This window comes from Solanum pennellii, chromosome 12 (genome assembly GCF_001406875.1).
Source record: "Solanum pennellii chromosome 12, SPENNV200".
Lineage (NCBI taxonomy): Eukaryota > Viridiplantae > Streptophyta > Magnoliopsida > Solanales > Solanaceae > Solanum > Solanum pennellii.
Genome location: NC_028648.1, coordinates 29,074,065 through 29,094,027, shown reverse-complemented (window position 1 = coordinate 29,094,027; position 19,963 = coordinate 29,074,065). Strand labels below are relative to the sequence as shown.

The following is a 19,963-nucleotide window of genomic DNA, read 5'->3' as shown; positions in this document are numbered from 1 at the left end:
TAGTTGTGATGATAGCATTCTTGTCTTGATAAAGTTTTTTATCTCATATTGTCATGCTTTTCCTATCAATTGCCTAAATATTGCATTTTTGGTATTTGGAAGCATGTTCACTGTAATGCTAGGCAGCTTACTTTAAGATTTTTCTGAGATCGATTAAATTGTTCCTTGGTTGAAAATTGTTTAAATGTGTACATAATTTATATATATGAGCATGATAATGAATGTAATAAGAATATTTGCTATTTGGAATAAATAATGAAAGTCTTATTGCATGATGAGTCTTAGATTTGTTTCTAACTTCTTATTGTGTTTTGAGTCCCTTGATGTTGTTGAATTGATGTTTCCCCTAGAATTGAGGGTAGTATTCTTATCTTTGTATGGATATTATGTGAATTTGGTTGACCTAGAAGTTACCCTACTTTAATGTTGAAAGAAAAGAAAGAGTCCTTATGGCTAAGTCTCCTTGTTGTCCTCCCCTAATGTTGCATGACCTTGCTGTCTATTGTATTGTTGAAGAACGTATGTGGTTAAATAGTATGACCTAACATGAAAGTTTGGGGACAAAATGCATAGGTCATAAGGTTTGGAATGCCTTTGAAAACCTTATGGTAAGTTACTGTAACCTCTTTGAAGGTTGTTAAGTTAAGATCCTCTTACGATGGGGTTAAGTTGCTCTTAATTGGGTTTATACCCTAAGTGGGGGATGGTGATAGAGTAGTAAGGTTGTAGATACTTTCTACCTTGTCCTTCTACTTTTACTTGAGCTTGAAACTAATGAATTCATAGTAAGCTTGTTCATGATAGAAGTATTGTATCAAGTATGAATTGCATGACCTTTATATGTTTGGTATGTATTGATTGACATTACCTTAAAGATATTGTGAAAATTCCAAAGTGTATGAAAGAATTTTTTTAATAAAATCCATGTTTTATCATGTAGATTTGCATCATGATTCCTAGTTGTGCATTTAACTTCATGAGGTAAGATAAGAAACATTGTTGTAGTCACTTATGAGGTGTAATGTTTAGCCTCATAATGGAAAGTTGAGTCTCTTAAAAATAAAAAGTGTCAACTCTCTTGAAAGCTATGCGACTTTTATGATTTGGAAAGCATAATTCTAGGTCCACTCTTGAAAAGTGAAAGAATGTTTAACTAAGTGTTCATGTGTGTGCCTATGATTCGTGTTATTCTTCTCAAAAGATGCAAACTGTGAAGGTTATTGCTTTATTCGAAATTGAAATTTCTGTGAATCCTAATTGTTATGATATGATTGGTGTGACTTAACAATTGGACTTCACTAGGACGGAAACATGAGCATGCCTTTGTTTAAAAGTTTAGAATTTCTCATCTTATGAATAAATTAACCTTGTACTTTTCTTAGGTGTGAACTAATGATACATGTATGTATGTTGAAAAGAAGGACATTCCACCATGAACACCACTAAGCATGATATGATTGAGTATGACTTTCATGGCACTGGGTCTAACTAATAAAGATCTTTGTAGATTCAATTAACTCAAGTCTATGTGCATTGAAGTATGAGTTCCTCATTGTTTCTTGAGTGTTTTTAAATCTGCCTAAGTATGACTAAAACAATAGTTTCAAGAGGATCTCTTAATCAATGGAGGTGTAATGACCATTTTATTATTAGGAGAAGGATGTTCCTCCTATAAACATGATAAGAGCCTTTGTGTTTGATGAATCAAAGAGTAAGTGAATGGAGGTTTCGCTTGCTTGTATGCATTGGCTTCTATGTGATGATGTTATAAATGTGATGAACTGCTGTATGATGCATTGAGGTCCTTGTTGTGATTAAAGTATTCTAAGGGTCATTCGAGAACTAATGTTCCTAAGTGGCGGAAATTGTAGACCCCACAATGAGTTAGGGTGTCTAGAGCCAAACATGTTTGTCTTAAGGTTATATGGTACTAAAATGAATTATAATATGGTATTAAGTCAGTATGTAAAGTTTGAGGTGATTTGGAAGTGAAACCTCAAGGGACGACCAAGACATTCGACGACTAGTCACTTATGTTTCTCATGTGTCTATGTGTTCTTATATATTGTATTTCATAAGCTTATTAAGTAATAAAATGAGTTATAATGATTTATGTAGGCAGTACATGGAGTTTCGTGGAGTTTGGAGGTCAAACGTCTAAGAACGTCCAAGACATTCGAAAGTTAGCCCTTGAAACGTTCAAGTATGTCTTGATGGAGCCTAGTTTGTTTGGACGTGTTTTATTTGTGCATCTTGGGTGAAACATGCATGGAAGGTCATTGACTTGTCAATGTAGATATTTACATTGAAAAAGTCTCAATGGCCCCGTAAAAGGACCCACATTAAGGACCCAAGGGCTGTCGAGACACTACCTTGGCAGTGTCAATCGACGAACTCAATGCAAGTCCCGTTGGTTGACTGATGCCCTATCGAGGTGGAGGCGTTCATGTTCACTTATCATGGGGAAGTCTTTACCACATGACAGCCTCAAAACCAATCGATGGATGTCACAGAACGGCCCGTCGATGGACTAACGCCCAGTAAATTGGGTCTGTCGATACAGGTTGGTGCAACTTCTGCGTGCGTGCTGCCCACTTAAGGGGTGAGTGCTAAATTCACTCCATGTACTAAACTGACTCTAATTTAATTATTTAATGATGTTTGGGTCTATTTATGGGATCAATCACGTGAACAACCTATTCCCAACCCCTTCTACACAAAATAAACTATCCCTGCAAATATCTTCTCCCTAGACACCTCCATTGTTGATAAAGATCTTGAACAGATTGGAGCATGGATTCCTATGGTTTCTTCATCATGTTTTGAAGGTTTTCATGGATAAAAAGGTATGTTGATCCTTCATCTCTAAGTAATCTTTCACTTAAAGAGCTAATCTCAAAGTTTAAAAGAGATTTCATGATGAAACTTCTACTTCTTCAAACTAGACATGGATTCCTTCTAAAAATGTTTTTAATGGCTTAATCATGATGAATTTATGTTAATTATTTGTTTTGATGTGATTTTAATCCAATTGAATTATAAACCCATGTCCCTTCCCAAAATTGATTTAGCCTTTGCAGTGGAATGGTGATCATGATGTTGTTAAGGGTCAATTGTATCTAAAATAATGAGTATAATAGGTTATAATGATTAATTATGTGTTGGAATCCAATGTGGATTGATGCTTGAGGACTTGATCTCTAATTCCTCTCGACTTTAATCCCATGATGTTCACTGTAATCTTGACCTCAAGGCAAATTGTAGTAGGATTTTGTTTAGGTTATGCTGTCCTTAACTACTGCCTTATATTGATGATATTAATGAATTGTGGGTATGAGTTCTTGATGATCAGAGAAAAGAAGTCTTGACATGAATTGGTCTAGGTTCTTCTAGCCTACAATTTGAATATTATAATGAACATTATGTGATCTCTATACTGGGGTAGATAAATCATAAGTTAGACTGGATTAAACGTCTTTAGATACCTCCCTAGATTTATATTATCGATGAAATATGATCTATAAACCATGTAACTGAAATTGGTTAATGGTCTATGCCCTACATTTTAGCATGTTAATGATGTGTTGTACTAGTTTGTAGCATGACTTGTAGTAGTTTATGCAAGACATTGTATATGATTATTATGATTTAGCTACTGCCCTATACTTGAATTATTGATGAAAGAGTAGTAATGGTCAATGATGACCAAAGGCTAAAGGATTTGTAAAAATTGATCTACTCTTCTACTTCTCTTCTTCTTTATACTAATGATCATAAAACCTTGTATGGAATTGTGTTGTATGGTCCACTTATGATGGTGGTGTTTACTTTATTTTCAATTTATATAAATAGACCATGGACTTGTAGGCAAATGTATGTATATATGAATGATTGGTTATGATGATCACCTTATGTGTAACTTGTTCCTAGTCTTCTACTTTAGTTGTGAATCTAGGTTATGTTAGTATTGTTATGAGCATGTAAATGGTTATGAAATATCATGTGTAGGTTCTGGCATTAATGAATAAATAAGGATTGATTAACCCTACCCATGTACCCCTATATGAATGTGTGAATAGCTAACGTTAGGAGTTTTGAATGTAATGTGAAGATTGTCTTGCCTCCTATGCTAAATGGTGTTGTGTGGTCTATTCTTGAAAGTTTAATGTGGTCTTAAGAGGGTGGCTTCCTCGATATGTTTTTGTTAGCCATTATGTGATCATGTTAACCAATGTACACACACACTCACACTTCATGCACGCTCACAACTAGTATAGGATCATAGTGTCTAATTGAAAGGTAGTTCTCATATTCACTAGTGTCTACTACAATGAAATTTAAGATGATGTCTATGAATGCATGATATGTTTTCACTTAACTAGGATGACTTGATAGGTGTACTAGTATGGGCAAGGGTAGGCAATTTGCTGATGCATTGCACGTGTGTGACTTGATAGGATAGTTTCTAGTTTTGGTAAATGAATGTATGGGCATATTATGATTATGACTTATATGATATGGTCAAGTATGAATATGAATAGTGTCTTAGTTGGTTTATATGAAAGGATTGATCATATAGTTGTACCTATAGACTTATGCAATGAATGTATGAACATGTGTGACCATAATGTGTTATGTGAAAGGTTTGTTCACATATAAGTATACGCACAGATGAATTATGATCTAGTCAATAGAGGAGCCTTTAAAGGTGGTCAAGTGTATCCTAAAATAGATAGTGCTAATGATATATGTTATGTCCATGTGAAAGGGTTTCTCACATGATTTAAGTTGATGAACTCTAATCTATCACATATGAGCTAAGCATATGAGGAAAAGACTCTCCTAAAGCCTAATTTTTAATGTAATAATGGATTTTTAATAAACGAAACTTATCTTAGCACCGAGTGAACTTAAAGATGAAGGGTGTCCCTTCCCATTATAAGAAGGTAGGTCACAATAGTACTCATAGGGTGGATAGCCTCATGAATCAAAAGTGTTTTAAAGTGATGTTTCCATGATGCCTCCAAGTTCTACAAACTATGATTTCCACATAGGATCTAGCAATGTGATATAAAATAAAATGCCAGCATGTGTTAATGTTCTAGCTTGGCTAGGTAAGAACACCTTCTATTGGTGTAAGACTCGACAACACAAAATTCCATGTATAGCACCCATGGTCATAGTGTGAGTTAAGGTTATAGTTTCCCTAAAGTAAAATGGACAATGGAGGTAAATGACTAGGAACCTAACTAGGATTACCTAAGGGAGGTTAGTTAGGATAGTTGGAAGTAATGAACCCATCTAGACATTGCACAAGTAGCTCCTTAGGAAGTTCAAGTAAGGTATTATAATGTGTATGATTATAATTATTTTTTTATGGATGGCATGGTAGTATTTGTCTATTTGTCATGAAGATGTGCATGGTATAAGTCTATGTGATGTGGTCTTACTCTTATATGCACTATGTGAGTTTTAATGAATATATAATGAAGATTGTTGATATGAATGGAGTTCTCCTTGTTTGTTATGTTGATGTATGAAGTGTTAAGGTTTGTGGTCTCATGAAGAGTTAAGTAAGTATGTGTGAGGTTATGGGGCTTCACATGTATATTGCACTAGTTACTAAGATTGGGGTCATTGATAAGATCTTATAATGTCTTATATGAAGTGAAGCAAAAATATATGCAAATTGATATAGCTTACTATAATGTATTATGACCTTGACTTGAAGGTAACTTGCAATGTGCTATACTTATATGATGATGTGTGATAACTTGTGTAGGTCGTATGTATGCTTTCCTTGTGGCCTAAGGTGATGCGTTGCACCAACTATCACTAGAGGGTTACTTGGGAAGTTAGTCAATAAAAGGATAGCTCACTGTAAAGTAAAAGAGCTTACTGTAAATTGACCTAAAAACCACTTAAATTCTATATGTTATTTTCTATGATTTTGGCCTTTGACTATGTCTACATGCAGTATGCGGATGATATAAATGCAATTTTCTAAAGGTTGTATGAACATTTTCTCAAAATTCATGATGTATGATTTCAAGAAAATGTCTCTTTTAATTGCATGTTTTTGCATGATTGCCATACTTAGTGCATTGTTGTACTAATCTCATTCTTCCCTACTTTTTATACAATGTGTAGGTTATGGATGCTTAAAGGATGTCAATATGATTGAGTAGCGTGATATGTGATTCCCAAGATCAAGGAAAGGGGTCCTTAAGTTCCAAGGATTCCCCACTTATGTTTACTGTAAAATGTTTAAATGTTGTATAGTTATGTATTGTGTCCCTAATGCACTCTAATGTTGTTGAGTCTAAGTTTTCAAAGATACTTAGATTCTAAGTATGAAATATTCTATTATATATATATATATATATATATATATACATACACACACACACACACACACACACACACACACATATATATATATATATGTATGTATGTATTTTTATATATATATATGAAGTAATGTTCTAGCATATGATGCGATAAGAAAGTTTTAAATTTTCCGCTAAATTTATTATGACAATGCAATGAATGATAAATATTGACTTTTATAAGACATACGAGTGGTCGAGTACGCCATGTTACTTCTAGGGGGTTCTCCCCGGACGTGACAAGTTTGGCCAAATCCCTAGAAATTTGGGCTCAAATGTCACATAGAGGGCTCAGATTGATTCACTTGTCCTCACTGGTTGTCGTGGCTTCTCATAACTGCAAGGAAAGGGATGCGGCTAACGCAGGATTTTGCTACTCTTCCTGGAAATCTCGTACGAATGGAAAAAGGGGAAAGGAGAGGGGACAGCATGCGATTGGGTTGAATCTCTGTTGTATGCGTTGTTGAAACGACGAGTGAAACGGGGCCTTGGAATTGTTTTTCCATGCATTTTTTTTCTTCTGGACTTTCTACCCGTTTGCACATGAAAAGAAGGACATAAGAGTCTAATTGTTTTTTGGTGGGGTTTCTTTCTTTTTGAATGTGGATTTGGGCCAGGTCGGAGTGAAGAATGGACTGGATCTATTGTTTTACTGAAAACAACTTGAATTCGGCCAGTCAGGGAAGGTGAGGGTGTGGGCTTAGAAGCAAAACAATTGAAATTAGGGGGAAATGGGTTGCTGGGATTAAAATTTGGGCCTGATGTAGACAACTTAGTTAATGAGTTTGGCTACAACTCAAATCAAATGAATTAATGTAACTAACTAAAGAGCTTCTTAATTTTTAACGAAACGAAATAATTGGCCTAATAAACTAATGACTCAAAAATATAAAATAGTAATTTAGACTAAATAAATTTTATAAAATATTAAGTAAATCTAGCATCATTTGAGATGATTTTTTTTGCATGTGGATAAAATAAACTATTTATATGCATAATTATGTAAATCGCGTATTTTATCTAAAATTATGAAAAAGTGAGAAGATTAATTTAAAATGACTAAAAAACACTTAAAATTTTATAAAATCTAATTACTTAAAAGTGTTTAGAATTATGAATCTTGCTAATTCATTTCTATTGAACAGGTCAAAAAATTGGGTGTCAACAATTGTCCCTCATTTTACTTAAATTGATGAAAGAAATTCGAGGAAAATGAAATTGACCAAACCAATTTTGACCGACCACCTATTAATCATTAGGAGAGGGATTTGGTACGGACTTTAAGAATTATGGACAATCCCCAAAAATAGATTTCCTACATATTTCAGGCCATATGAGAATTCAGGCCTCTTGTAGTTTGATATGTTTGATTTAACGCACAATTTTGAATGAAATTTAAAGGCCACCATTATACTGAATTATAAAGGAATCAAAATGCTCAGAAATAGGATTTGAGAGCGAATGTTGGAATAGAACCTAGTTACCACATTGAGTTCACCTATATTTCGTTGGACATTAGGAATCAAGTTATTTGTAGTTCAACATGATCGGTTAAAAACAAAATTTATTATGCTAGATAATCTTGGTTCTGCAAAAGTGACAAAGTAAGTTGAGTATGTAAAGGAGGTTTGTAACCTCTTAGCCATGACTGTGGTGCACTTCAAACCCACAATTAAGAACTTACATGGACATAATTTTCAAAGGTCTTGGTGCACTGTAACTTGGATTGGAAAGTTCTTCCAGTGGGGGATAAAAAAATTTCCAAACGCAAAAGTGAAACCAAAAACCTAAAGAGATATCCACATACCTTCTGATAAGGGTGTGGTTTTATTGTGATAGAAGTTGATCCTCTGCTCGCGTCCTAAGAGTTTGACACTCCTCTTTGGACTATGCCCCAGTTCGTTGCAGAGAAAAAGTTTCACAATGCGCTGCATCCTCTTTCGTGTCGTCTGCACCTGTATTTTTTTTTGGAGTATTCATCCTTTCGGATGCTCGCTATAAAGATTGAGATAAAAATCATTAGCATAAAATGCAATTATAATAGTAGATAGTGTTTTTTACCGTGTTGACACTTGATTTCCCCTTCAAATAATTAACGTAAGTTTTCTTTCAATTTAATGTTGAGCAAATAATGCGTATATCTCATATTTGCAATATAATTCTTCAATGTGCTCTTCTTTTGATATAAAGTAATAGGAATTAGAATGATGTAACTTGTTGATGGATCTCTTGATGACGTTCTTTCAAATGAAAATAATGATTATGATTCTTCATTAGTAAGATCATGATAAAGATAGGATAATGATATTGCTCCAGCGATAGGATGATGATGATGATACTCCATTTATAGGATGATGATTCTTCATTAATTGGATGACAATAATGATAGGATAATGTTGTTTCTCCATTTATTGGATGATGATAATAATACTCCATCAATACGATGATGATTCTTTATTGATAGGATGATGAATGATAGAATAATGATGTTGTTCCATCGGTAGGATGATTATGATAATACTCCATCAATAGGAAAATGATGATGAAGATACTTTGATAGGATGATGATAATAAATATCCGTCAATTGGATAATGTTGATGATCCATTGGTCGGATAATGCTAATAAATATCCGTCGGTGGGACGTTATTGATCCATTGGTAGGATAATGATAATGATCCATCGATAGGATGATGATGTTCATTTTCCATTAATAGGATAAATGATTCTTCATTGATAGGATGCTAATGTTTCTCCATCAATAGGATGATGATGTTGATGATCCTTCGGTAGGACAATATTGATAATCCATTGGTAGGATAATGTAGATCCATCGTTAGGATAATGATGATCCATTGATAGGATAATGATATTGAATATCCGTTGATGGGTGGACGTTTATCCATTGATAGGATGGTGTTGATGATCCTTTGATAGGATAATATTAATCCATTGGAAGGATAATCATAATGAATATTCATCGGCAGATGATATTTATCCATTGGTAGGATTATGCTGATCTATTGATAGGATAATGGTTATCCATTGGTATGATAATGCAGATCCATTGGTAGGATAATGATATTGAATATCCGTCGATGGGATGATGTTTATCCATTGATAGGATGATGTTTATGATCCATTGATAGGATAATATTGCTTCATTTTTAGGATAATGTGAATGAATATCTATCGGTAGGATAATATTGATCCATTGGTAGGATTACGCCGATCCATTGGTAGGATAATGTTGATCAATTGGTAGCATATTTATAATAAATATGATAAAGATTCCTTGATATGTTGATGTTTATCAATCGATAGGATGATGTCTATAAATACCGAGCCAAGATGATGCTTCACCAATTAATACATGTGATCTTCTATGTATTTTCTGAGTGGAAGATCGTCTCAACGGACAATACAAATAAAAATAGCCCTCAGAGCAGTGGTATCATCTATCCGACAATACAATATATATGACTCTCTAGAGAGTAGTATTATCATGTTTGATAATATGGTGCACATAGTGACCTCCAGTATCTTTAATTGATGGAAAAGAGTAAAATTTCTTTCGTCTCGATTTTCATTTTTTCCATCTCTAAACATAGTTGCACGTTCCTTATGGATTTTATGTCTGTGGGAATTGAGTGGAATAATGTTATTCATATTTTCAAATCTTTGATATAAGCAACATAAAATCTTTCCTATACACAAAAAAATTGTCAATTTTGGGAGCTCTTCGCCCTTTTGACTTCTCCATATTCATCAAATGAAGGGGTTTGCTGATTTTGAGATAAACATATAAGCCTGTATCCACTGAGAAATTGTTAACTTTAAAATGAACTGATATGTGTCGATCTCTTTGGTCAGCTGCTCCTTGTCTTACTATCTCCGACTTATTTCTCCAACCTCCCGCCTCTTGATAAATAAGACGACATATTTTATGCCCATAATAAATTAGACATAAAGGAAAATTTCTAAGAAAATAAATTTTCAAAAGTAGAATTTAGGAGGTAACTGCCAAGTGTTGTTTCACGGCAAGCTTAATGAATATTTCTAAGGTTGATGTCTTGAGGTCTATCTCATTACTTGTCGGGAAGCATTCAGGTAGTTCTAGAATGCCGATAAACCCATGTTTATATTTTGAGGTCAACTTCAAAAATTTTGTCCCAGTTATCTATTTGTGAGTCAGTCATGGAATTTTTGTGATCTTGTTAAAAATTTTATCCAGTTGCAAATCTCAAAGTAACTTCATTCTTAATTTGTTGAGGAAAAATCTTCATCTCGAGAATTCTTTCCTAGTTTCTATTTTAAAGATAAATAGAAATATTACGGGAGATACGACTAAACCCTTGTGGTGCCTACATATCCCGTCACAGGAATATGGTCAGACATAGTTCCCCCTCAAAGGTTAACAACTAATAAGAAACCTACGAGGCAGACATAGGCTACCTATGTATCTGATTCTTGAGATTTCAAGTTGAATGTAGTTCAAATACAAAATAATATAAAAGGGGATAATGGGATGACCGACGCCGACATAGGCTGCCTACGTATCTCATTTTTGAGTATTCATGTCAAACATAGTTCATTACAAAGGAATATAAAAGGGGATAGTGGGGTGACCGAGGCTGACATAGACTGACTACATATCTCGTTCATGAGAGTTCAGGTCAGACGTAGTTCAGTAGAAAAAGATAAATTCTAAGCATAAACTTTTAAAAACAAATAAAAGTGATTACCAGGAAAAGATAGAAATCGAGATTTCAAACATGATATATTTCAACAACATTTGAGTAGATTGATGACTTGTGAGATCTAATTTTCATGCTCAACCATATTATGTTATCAAACAAATTTATCGATGTGCTCGCTAAGCAAACTGATGAGTTCTCTCTCTTGTGCTTTTGTCAAATTGACACCAATTTACATTTCTTTGACGCATTCATCATTTTCTTGATTCACTATTCCAATCTCTTCTGAATTAGGCTCTTTGTGACTTTCAAACTATCTTAATTCCTCAACCACGTGTTTGGGTACCACGATCTTGTTATATTGTAGTCCTCAAACTTGTCCTCATCTACCCCATTTTGTTAATTTAGCTTGTGCCATGGCATGATATTCACATATCTGAAATAGTTTTCACTGAAATCATAGTAAAATACCGTTATGTAGCAAATATAAATCAATGAAAGAAATTTTTGCAATAAAGGAGTTTTTTCGTTTGAAATAAGAAAATAAGAACTTTGACAAAAATTATTTGTTTTTTTTTGAAAAATATTATGAGAGAGTATAAAACATAGTGAGAGAAAAATAGAGTGAGGGATGGTCTCGTGCTTCAGTCATGACTCGAAAAATTAAAATATAACATAAAAATTTTCTATCTACCAAGACGAGCGACTAATCAAGAGCCAAATGGATGTCCAATTAGGCGTTTGCTCATTTGGCTCGCTGTGTAGTACGATTGGCGTCTCAATTGTCTCTTCAAGCACAATATCACCTTCTTTGAATAAATTTCTTATGCCTTCCCCTAGACCCTTTTGCATTTGAAAAGACTGGTATGATTGACAATGATTTTTGAAAAGCTTGATCAATCTTCTGCTTGTTCTGAGCCTCCTTTGGCACCAAAGAAGAAACTTGATGAGGTGCAATGATCCCAAATTCACAATTCTCTCTGTTGGTTTGATAGATTACAACTTTCTGAAGCATTTCAAGGTTGGCTGAGATTATAACTTTCTCCACATAAAAATATTCTTCTACTTCAATCACATTAATAATCATACCTCCATGATTCGACATGACGTTACTATTGGCATTAGGAGTGGCAATCTTAAGAGTGATGACTTTTTGATCTATCAAGTCGTGAATTTTAAGTTTCAAGTTAATACAATCCTTAGTAATATCTCCAGCACCTCCTGAATTGTAAGCAGAGTGAAGACGGGTCTATAAATCATGGAGTTGACATTGATATTTTTTGGATCGATTTTCTGTATCAGTCCAGCTGATTTCAATCTCGCTAAAAGATGCGTTCGACTCTCGACCAAAGACGTAAATAATCTGGAAGCTTTCTTCTCAAGATTTGTACGAGGAGGATAGTGTGAAGGTACTTGACGGTAGTTTGAAGGATTTTGGTGAGTTGTTGCTTATGTTTGAAAAATTGAATATTGTGGAGCTCGATATCTAGGAAGGGTACTTTGTTAGTATGGTGGAGAATTTTTTTAACTTGGTTGGATATTTGAACAATTAACTGATGGATCTTTATAATATGGATGGGTATTTTTGTATTTTATAGGTGGATTTTGGTAAATGTGAGGTAGAATTTGATAACTCGCTGGTGGATTTTGGTAATTAGGTGGTGAATTTGGTAACTCGGTGGTGGAGTTTGATAACTTGATTGCATATAACAGGGTGGATATGAATTTTTTTTAACTCGAGGTTAACCTTTGTAAGTTTAGGATTTTCTAAACAGTCCTTTTCCATCAGATGCGCGTGAAATAGAAGATACATCCTCACTCTTCTTTTTCAACAATTCTGAAGATTCAGTAGCGGCAGAGAACCGAAAAATCTTTCCAATTTTAAGACTATCTTCTACAGCCTCACCAACCTTGAATATGTATGCAAATTTTGCTCTAGTGAGCAATATTATCCTGTCATAATACTCTGGCTCTTTAATGTGTATGAACTTCAATAATCACCTTCTCAGAAAAAGGAGGTCGAACTCGAGCGACCTCTTCCCTCCACCTATATGCATATTCACGATAAATTTGAGTTGATTTCTTCTTAATTCCCTCCAAAGAATAAAGATCAGGAACGATCTCCACATTGTATGCGTACCGTTTGATAAAATCTTTAGCTAGTGAATTCCACCTAGACCATTACTTTATTTCATGCGAGGTAAACCATTCAGAGCTGGTCCATTCAAACTTAGGCTAAAAAGCCGCATTACGAAAGCTTCAATACTTCCAACTCCCACAAGCTGGTCACAATAGGCTCACAGGTGCGCCAAAGGATTCCGCATTTCTACAAAAGTGTCAAATTTTAGAAATTTAAACCCTTCTGGGAGGTCTAGATTTGGATGGATACACAAATTCTCATAACTCAAACCGTCAACTTCAGGAATATAGTGCAACTCTTTCATAGATTTCCTGATCTCTTCATTCATATTCAGCTTGACTACCTCTTCTTTTGACCTCCACTCTCTTTATGTTCCTTATAGTGACCAAACTCAGAATAGTCGGCATAAGGTTCATTAGGAGTTGTGATTTGAAAAGTAGTCTTTCGTGGTAGGGGTGGAGCAATGGAGGGATTCAGGGCATTTTGAATGGCTTGGTAATTTTGGGGAAAAGTCTTGGGGTTGGTATGTTGATTTTGGTGATGAAGGAAGGTTTGGAGATTGTTAAGATTTTGATCTTGTGGGGGAAGGCAATTTTGCGGGTTGACAGTTTGATGAAAAGGGAAGGTTTGGGGGTTAGTATCTTAAGGAGGTGGAGCTTGCTAAGAGATGGAGGCACGATTGGGATTTGAGGCGGTTAAGTAATGGTTAGAGGATTTGTAGTAGGGTTAGAGATTAGGTTCTGAACCTGTTCTGCGCTTGGACGAGAAAAGTGAGTGGAGGTCTTCCATCTCTTGGAGGGTTGAAAGCAAAAATTGGATTAGACAAATCTTGCATTCTTTGCATTTCGACCCTTATTTCGGTATTTCTTGCATTGACTGCATAAATAATTCATTTTGATCAGCGACAGCCAATTTAGACACGTCAACATCATTCAGTCCAATCTCATCATTGTTATCACCCATTACTTTCTTTTCTTATTTTTTTCTTGAAAACTTTGATCGAGGAAGGAATCTTTGGGGGCCTCAGATTTTGTGAAATAAGGATGATCAGCCAGCTTATCAACACACATCAGTTCTAAATACCTCACAAATGAAAAAATAAATCAAAAGGTAAATGTGTTAGTGCTGGAAGGTGATAAATAGTACCAAATATAACACATAGGTGTAAAAACACAAGAGTTGTTTTATTAGGAGATAAACTAGCCCATCAAAAAAGAAAAATAGCTAAATAGACAAGAATTTATCTACTTGACTTTGGGACTAGTGAATAAAAATGTCGACATGAGTCGAGAAAAAGTCGGAGGTATTTTTCATTGTCATACTTCTGATTTTTGGTTGACATGTAACTCTAATTTTTTTAGACAAGGCAAAATTTCTCAAAAATAGGGACCAAACCCTTAAAGGCTTCCTACGTATCTCATAAAAGAGCATTCAAGTCCTGCGTAGTTCGACCCTTCTTTTTTTATATGAGACAAAAAATCAATCTTTTTCTGAGATGGGAGAGTAAGGATTTGAAAAATGAAGTTCAAATTTAGTTGGGAAACAAATGACTCGAATTGTATTTGGACGCACGTTTGATAGTGACTTGATATTTGTGCTTAGAGGTTCTAAAAATGATTTGTACAAGAGTGACCTAGAATATCTCAAAATATAGTAACATAATCACATGAACAATTATAACACATTAGAAAATATTGCGCATCCTAAACAAATATGTGACCTTTTTGTGCCAAGGGTAGGCCTACCGATTTGAAGGATGTATATGTCATTTGAAACATTTTATTACCCCGAAACCCAAATTTATACAAACTTTATCAATAAACTAAATGGGGATACATAGTAGGAAAAATTGGATACAAATAATTAGTCTCATGCAGGGGTATAACTCTAACTTATGCCTCTATAAAATGTCATTGGAACTTGATTTCTTTGGACGGGCTAGTAGCTTTTTAAACTCTTTCTTCAACTATAATCTAATTCTTACCCCATGGGACAATGATTTTTCAAATAACGTGTACATCCTTTAAATTTAAAAAAAAATAATATCGTCCATTTTGGCGATGGACCATTTTTTACTCAAGGTGATCTCTCTAATGGGCCATAAACACCTTGGGTGTTAGGTCATCTTAGGATAATGCTTAGATTTGGGGATTTGACCTTGATCTACCTTAGTTTGACTAAGAGTGGATTTTTTAAATAGTGGATAGGTAACCCAAGCGGACTACTTAGGCTGGGACAGTTAACGATTGTCGACTGTCAAGAAGCCAACTACATTCGTCAAGGTGCCCCAAGAATAATTTGGTTGACGAACGACTGCGAATCCACATAATCGTCCTTTAAGTGATAAATAAAATAAGTGTCGTTTGATGGAATATGTTATGCCATTAATGCAACAGTTTTCATAATACGATAAACAAAACAAGTAAACAATTGATACATATAGCCAAACAAGTTAATTTTAATGTTAGAACCATTAAAGTTCTCAATAGTGTTGCTATTCTGCCTTATTTAAAGAAAAGTAGTTTTTTTGTTTTTTATGTTTTAGGAATTTGTTAGAGTCGCCACTTAATTTTTAAGAAAAATCAAGATAACTATTCTTTCAATTTGACTAAACAAGAAATCAAGTTGAAAGAGTTTTAGAGGGGTTCTGGGGTTCTTATTAGTATTTTAAGTAGGGGTGTAAGGCACCTAAATATCCGTTAATACGGTTTTCTGGCAATTAACTTTTTTTACTTAAGGTTTAACTTAGTTCTAATTGAAAATATACTTAGAATTCTTAAAAGATGAAAAAATCAACCTATTACCTAAGTGAGTTGTTTATCTCGCAAAAGTTATTTATTATTAGTTTTTAAAAGTCTACTTAAAGGAGATCGATTTAGTTTGTCTTGCGTGGATTTGAATATTTCAATCTTAAGACTAACAATAAATACTATCAAGCAAATAAACAATGAAGTAAGTAGAGAGGGAGAGAGAGAGAGAGTTGGGTCCAAATCCGGTTTCCGTTCGCCTGGACCGGAGTTCAGACACTATTCTGTTTTGTTCCTTTAGCCCATTTCAACCTATCCTAAAAATCTTACAATACAATAATGATAAGAAAAAATAAAATTGGGCTACTTGGCCCAAAATCTTCAACTTCTTGGTCTGCTTCAATTTTTCTATGTTCGGGGAGAGACCTGTTCATCGATTTAGAGAGGGGGCTGGTTGACTCGCATGAAAGGAATCGAGCTTTTACGGCTCTCTTGAAATGAGGAAAAGGGATTTATGAAGGAAATCTGGGGGAATTTACATGCAAAGAGCGCACAACTAAGAGTTAGCTTCTACTCGTGATGATAAGACAAGCAAAAGTAATCACATGAAATTTGATCGATCTCAACTCAACCTTGAACGGAATTCAATCAACAGTAACTAATAGGAATGGAAGTTACAAAACTCAAAGGCGATGAAAATTATAGTCTTAGATTTAATCGAGTCAAATTCCAACGCAAGGGATCACTAGTAATTTAATAAGAAAATGCCACTGCCACTAGAAGCCCATTCACTATCTCATTATTTAGATAACAAATGAAGTAACATCAAAGAATGAATCACCACATATGCTTTAGAAATAGAAATATATATTTTCACTTGATTGTGGTCGTTCGCACAGGGAACATGCAGTAAGAGAAATCTGGAAAATAAGGCAGGACTTTCTCTAAAAAAAAATTATCAGCAAGGCATTAGAATTTGAAGAAAGGAAAATAGTACGTGCTTTATAAATACATATTCTGAACTAGACACAGTTATTGTATCATGGAAAATATTTTTACTCGGTACAAATAAGAAAATCTTGCATATAGGCCATATCCCTTAACCAAACACCAATTTAGATCGAATTCACAAAAGATGGGGTACAATATAAACTCAACGGGCAGAGCATTGATATACACAAACAGGTTTGACAAACATTTGAATCAAAGATTAATAGACGAACAATGAAGATTGGATAAACTCGAAATCTTGTCATCTTAATTTCGTAATGCAACTGAGGTGAAAGAAGGAAAATTGTGATCTCGAACATCAAACCAAGACATAAACTCAAAAACATTCAAAGGTAAACTTGAGAAGTGAACCCACACTATGGAATTGGATACAACGGCAGAAAAAACCTAACACTATATACAGCGCAATGAAAATTTAAGTTGGCAAAACTTGACTTGCGAAATCTTTTAAACACATATATACTACATTAGACTACCATTCCTAATTCATGATATCTAGCCTCCTTAAACATGACATAACTTAAAACTAGATTTCCCATAGCCTAATATTACTTGTCTCCAACTATAACAAAGAAGCCAAGTGATGACCCAAATAAGATAAAGCAAGCAAGAAACTTAAATCAATTTTGAATCAAAGCAACGAACAATAGCTAGGGAGAAACATTGACCGCATTTAGTGTATTTCACCAACATTTAACCATATTCAATATCGTATCGAGAGCATGAACAAGTCAACAACAAGACACATTTTTATTTGATAAAGAAAGCGAGAAAACAGTAATAAGAATGTTACCTTTTCCGGTGCAGCAACTTGGGATTAGACAAGCTAAATGGACAGCGACTTCCACATGATCAAAAACACTATCAAAGAACAACACACTCGAAAGAAATATTGATTCCCACTAACCTTGTGAGGAATGTTGGCAGCGAAATAGAACAGAGGAACTGAACTAAAATTCGCTATCCTCTCCATTTACCTGAAGTGTTTGATATGTATGTATGTATATATATATGCACACATATTCCCTATCTTCGCTATCTTCCCTATTTAGGTACAAACTTGTCGCTGGAATCCACAACCAAAAACAAAAATCTATCACAAAAAATTATCCTCCCTTTGTACAGAGAAATTTTTTTGTCCCCCCTCACCACCAAGAAACATAAGAGACATATAGAAAGGGAAATTTAGGGTGACCATTTTCGGAGGGAAAAGGGTAGGGTCGGAATTTTCCAAACTCACCTCTAATTCAAATTTTATCCAAAGGATGAGTAGAGTTGCTCTTTGTACGAGAATTTGGCAAAATCCCTGGAAATCTGGGTGAGGCAATCACATAGAGGGATCGAATCGATTCTCTTGTCCTCATTGGTTGACGTGGCTCGATCTTGTAGCTGCAAGGACGGCGACGCGACTGCTGTAGGCTTTTTCTGCTCTTCCTGTCAATCTCGTACGTCAGAAAAAGGGGGAAGGAGAGGGGACGACATGCGATTGGGTTGAACCGCTGTTGTATGTATTGTTGAAAAAGACGAGTGGGACGGGGCATTGGAATTATTTTTCTACGCATTTTTTTCCCTTTGGACTTTCTGCCCGTTTGAGCATGAAAAGAAGGACATAAGAGTCTGATTATTGCTGGAAGGCTTTCTTTCTTTTTAAAATGCAGATTTTGGCCGGGTCGGAGGGAAGAATGGATTGGATTTATTGTTTTACTGAAAAATACTCAAATTGGCCCAGTCAGCGAAGGTAAGGGTGTCGGATGGAAAGCGAAACAATTGAAATTAGGGGGAAATGGGTTGATGGGATTAAAATTTGTGCCTCATGTAGCCAAACTTAGTTAATCAGTTTTTCTACAACTCAAATCAAATAAAATTATGTAAATAACTAAAGAGCTTCTTAATTTTTAACGAAATGAAATAATTGCTCTAATAAACTAATGACTCAAAAATACAAACTACTGCTTTAGACTAAATTAATTTCATAAAATATTAAGTAAAACTAACATCTTTGAGAAGATTTTTTTGAATATTTATAAATTGAAGTAATTATACACATAATTATGTAAATCATGTATATTATCTAAAATTATGAAAATGTGAGAAGAATAATTTAAAATGACTTTAAAAAAACTTAAAATTTTATAAAATCTAATTACTATAAATCGTTAGAATTATGAAGCTCGCTACTTAATTTCTATTGGGGAGTTCAATAATTTTGTGTCAACAGAAGGTCGTAGAATTCTGTTGTAATTGTTGTTTTTGGAGCTTTTGTATCTCCATAATTATGTGATAGACTTCAATCTGATTGGACGAATCATATTTTGATCTATCCAGACAGGATGAAGGAATTAGTAGATAAATTGCTAAAAGCTGTCAAAGCGTGGAGACATTATCTTCTTAAATTAAATTCATCTAATATTAGATGGAAATATCATTGGTTCCCTGAGGTAATTGTTATGTCTTACTATCGTCCATTCATTGTTCTGAAAGGTCTTCGAGGATTCAAATCGTACATACCCCTTCAAGTGCTACGCCAACTAAGACAAAGACAAATCCTGCCGAAGACCGAGGATACACAATGTTATGTAGAAGAAAGCATCTAAAGAACAAATTTGAGAAGCATAAGCACAAAATATTTGGGGTGGTAGTCAAACTTTAATCGCAAAAGCTATGGTAGATGATCATGATCAAGGAGAAGTGGACCCTTTTACCTGAATTAGTTCTTTGATCAATCCCCTCTCAGAGTAATGCGTTAAGGATAAGCACGACAACCTATTAATCGAGAAGCTAAAATTGAGGCAAGAATCAAGCAAGCCCGCCTCGAAGTGGAGGGAAGTTATAGGTCTACTCAAGATATCCTTAGTAATGACCTAAAAAATGCTCAAGACAAATTGACTAAATGTGATGTCATATTTCAAGTAAGAGTTAGAAAACATCATTCTACCATTCTGGCTTTACAAGAAGACTTGGACGTTGCCATTGGCGTTAC

The 19,963-nt window shown here is 34.5% G+C and overlaps 1 long non-coding RNA gene across 1 annotated transcript; it reads right to left on the bottom strand.

Moving 5' to 3' along the window:
* Window positions 1-16,205: 16,205 nt before the first annotated feature.
* On the bottom strand, window positions 16,206-18,721 carry LOC114075122. Its single transcript, XR_003575486.1, has 2 exons — window positions 17,777-18,721; window positions 16,206-16,497 (listed from the first exon to the last, which is right to left on the bottom strand). It is a non-coding gene; the product is annotated as an uncharacterized LOC114075122 (long non-coding RNA).
* Window positions 18,722-19,963: the final 1,242 nt, after the last annotated feature.